Here is a 3,528-nt window from a genome sequence, read left to right on the forward strand (position 1 = left end):
CCATCTGCTGACAGTGTCCAATGGCAGAACAGTGTGAGGCCATCTGCTGACAGTGTCCAATGGCAGAGAAGCATGAGGCCCTCTCCTGACAGTGTCCAATGGCAGAGCAGCGTGAGGTCATCTTCTGCTTGGGCTCAGGGTCCCACATTCAGCACTTAGAAGTTCTCAGAAAGCTCCAGGCTCACCTGTCAGCTCTAGATCCTGCTGTATATTTGATCCTGTCTCCTTTCTCTCCATGACCCTGCCCTTTCGTAGGTTGACCTTGTACTCAGGCGCTCGATTAGGAACAGAAATACAATTCAGACACTACAGAAGGGAAAATACTGTCTTCTGAGCCCATGGTACACGCACTGAGTGGGTTTCAGACAGAGGTATATATCCAGGTTCCCTGGCAATGCTGTCAGAATCAGCCACATCCCTTGGCTCTCTTGTACCCATTCTGGCTCCAATCCCAGAGATGCTCTTCAGGGAAGCTCAGAGACCACATGCCCTATCCATTCACCTAGTCTATGACGGATGAGGTCTTCCGCAGCCAGCTCCATTTCTATTCCTGAGACCTGCAGTGTAATCAGCCCCTCCCAGGGATTCGGGGAGGGTATGCTCCCCACTCACCTCTTTGTCCCCAGATCTCTAAGCCCGTTGTCTTGATGACAGTGACTAGCAGGAAAGACACAGTAGTGGGGAAGAAAGACTGGGTGGAAGAAAGCTCCGGGGGCTAGAGGGGAAGGGCATGCCTCTGCCACACTGGCAACACTGGCCACCCAGTGGGCATGAATTTGTTGTTAATACACATGGAAGTGTGTGACTTTGGTCTATAAGGTTGGCAAATTGAAGAACAGCATGATGAAGACAGGTGATAGGAAGGCATTAGTGAGGGCATGTGTTATGCAGATGATCAATGGATAGACAGACAGACATATCAATAGAATTGGTACATGCATAGATGACAGAGGGATAGATGATTTTTTAAAAAATGTTTAGTAGGTGGGCAGTCCTCTGTGAGACAGGAGATTTGAGCAAAGATTCCATGGCCTGAGAGCTGAATCCCCACTGGGGAGGCCTGGGACTCTGCACCACAGACCTGTTGGAGCTCTGTGTGGGAGTGGGCACCAAACTCAACAGTAGTCTGGGTGCCTGTGCCCGCCTCCCACTGAGCACAGGTCCCTGTGGATCAGGGTACCTGCTCCTGTGCACCTGCCAGAGGCTGTCCAGGGGCCACAGAATGCCCAGTAGCTGGTTAGCCAGAGCCTTCATTAGGCAGATACAAAGTCTGTTAGAGAAGATCAAACACAGTCGCGGGCTTTCTGTCTACAAAGAACACACAGGAAGAGGGCCCGGTGCTCAGTGTGGCCTCTCATCCTGGCACCTGTGTGCAATCCCTTCATCAGCAGCCTAGCTCTGTAGCCTCCAGCTCTCTGAAGTAGCAGGGTCCTCCTCAGCTCTATCCCTGTGCTCACACCCTGAAGGAGGGGCCTCAGAGTGGGTAAAGAGCCCCTTGTATTGGACTCCAGCCTTTGGCATGGGGTCTGAGCCCCATGACCTTCCCTACAGACCATCATTCTAAAACTTCCAGGGACAGAGAGGATGACAAGACTTTGTCCTCTCTGTATATAGATATGGAGCAGTACAGACAGCATGGACAATGTGGATGTCAGGCTCCTGTGTCCATTGGGCCCATGGGAGAGCAGCCATCTGCTTTGCCACTGGCCCTGGCTTATGCTCATGTTCGCTGCACTTTCTGGCAATCTGTGGCCCCCCAGACCCCTGCAGAGAGCTCCTCACCCACACCTGCTTCAATCTCTAGTGTGCCACCTTCAAGGGACTGTCCTTCACCATCAGAAATGGCTTTCATTTTATTCTCTTGTCACGGGTAGGAAGCTGCCACCAAGAGACACAGTACAGCCACCGACCCGCAGCTTCTCAGTCTCTGCACTTTTGGATTTCTCTGTTCTCACCCAGCTAGTGGGGGGCTGCTTTCAGTTGACAATTGAATTCTGGGCTCAGCCCCCTGGGGGGATCTGGGAGAGTGTCACACCCCCCCCCCACTTCCCTCCCTCTAGATAAGAGCAGGAACAGCAAATCCCTAAGGCCCAGACTTATGATGTCACTTCCTTCTATATATGTAGATCAAAACAGGTCAGAGCCAGCCTGGGTTCTGGGATGGGGACACAGTCCATGTCTTAATGTGAGGTACCACACATTCTTGATGGCCACATAATGTTCCCTGTGGTGTCACCAGGTTGGAAGATGGCAGTACTAAAGATTGAAACAGGCTTGGGTGAGGGGCTCTGGTGGCCACAGATGACCGTGAGCCTATGTGAAGGGCAATGGAATGACAGAGGTGCCTGCCCCACTGTGGACACAGGAACCTGATGTCCACAATGTCCATGATGTCTGAACTGCCCATATCTATACATCTGATGGTCAGCGCCTTGTGGGTAACTACAGCAGCTGCCTTCACCCTCTTCTCGCCCAAGTCTCAGGATGAATACCTGGAAGCGAGGACCCCGGGCAGCAGCCCCCCTGCCACATTGCCCTTCCCTAGGGCTCTGCCATGCTGAGCTCAGCAGATGGACAGATGGACAGAAGTCTGGGACATGAGCATGTGGTGGGAAAGACACCTCTGAGTCCCTACTTTGGCCTCAAGTGGTAGAAGCATGGTGGCCCTGCCCCCATGGCCCTGTACTGTGTCACTCACTCCTGTACTTCTTTGGACCTGGATTCTTTTCCAGGAACCCAAGGATTATGTCATTGCTGCCTTAGTAGAGATTAATGCAAGAGTCCACTCAGATATGGCAGTGGATTGTGGGGTCAGTAACATCTAGGTGAGCACTTCCGTCACTGTGTTCCAGGGCCATTGCTGAGACCACGAGGCCACAGAGAGCCTGGCTTCTGGGCTTGTGAACCTGTGTTAGGTACTAGTCCTACTCTATCCCAGGGGGTGACAATGAGCTTCTAGCCCTTGATGGGATGGATGGATGGATGGATGGATGATGGATGACTGACCCTTAGACACAATCTCTGAGCCCTCACATGCTGTAGGGCTCAAAGCCCTACAGCACCATCACCAGCAATCAGAAAGCTCCACACACCCAGAACAGTAGTAGCTCACAGCATGGCTGAGGGACCAGCCAGCTGGGACAGCAGCTGCTCATCCAGATGGAAGAGTGAGATATGTCACAGACAGGCCAGGGCCCTGAGCCTCTGCCTCCCTAGGATTACCCTCCTGCCTGCCAGCCAGCCAGGCCAGGAAGGAGCTCCATCTGTGCTGCTGTGGGTCATGGAACCTCCAGGGTAGGTGGCCTCCTGGGAGCCCAAGATTGGGCTATTTCAGAGAAGTCCTTTCTCTCAGCCATGAGAACAACAGTGGCATCAGGAGGGCAAACATTCTGGTACCCTACAACCTCGTTTAAAAAAAAAACTAGCTGGGTGGTGGTGGCACACACCTTTAGTCCCAGCACTCAGGAGGCAGAGGCAGGCAGATTTCTGAGTTTGAGGCCAGCCTGATCTACAGAGTGAGTTCCAGGA

The 3,528-nt window shown here is 52.8% G+C and overlaps 1 protein-coding gene across 11 annotated transcripts in view; it reads left to right on the forward strand.

Annotated features, from left to right (window-relative positions):
* The window catches only part of Znf469 (zinc finger protein 469), a 233,920-nt gene that overhangs the window by 201,210 nt on the left and 29,182 nt on the right, over nt 1-3,528 (forward strand). The window lies entirely within an intron of this gene.

Source organism: Mastomys coucha, unplaced genomic scaffold (assembly GCF_008632895.1).
Source record: "Mastomys coucha isolate ucsf_1 unplaced genomic scaffold, UCSF_Mcou_1 pScaffold22, whole genome shotgun sequence".
Taxonomy (NCBI): Eukaryota; Metazoa; Chordata; class Mammalia; order Rodentia; family Muridae; genus Mastomys; species Mastomys coucha.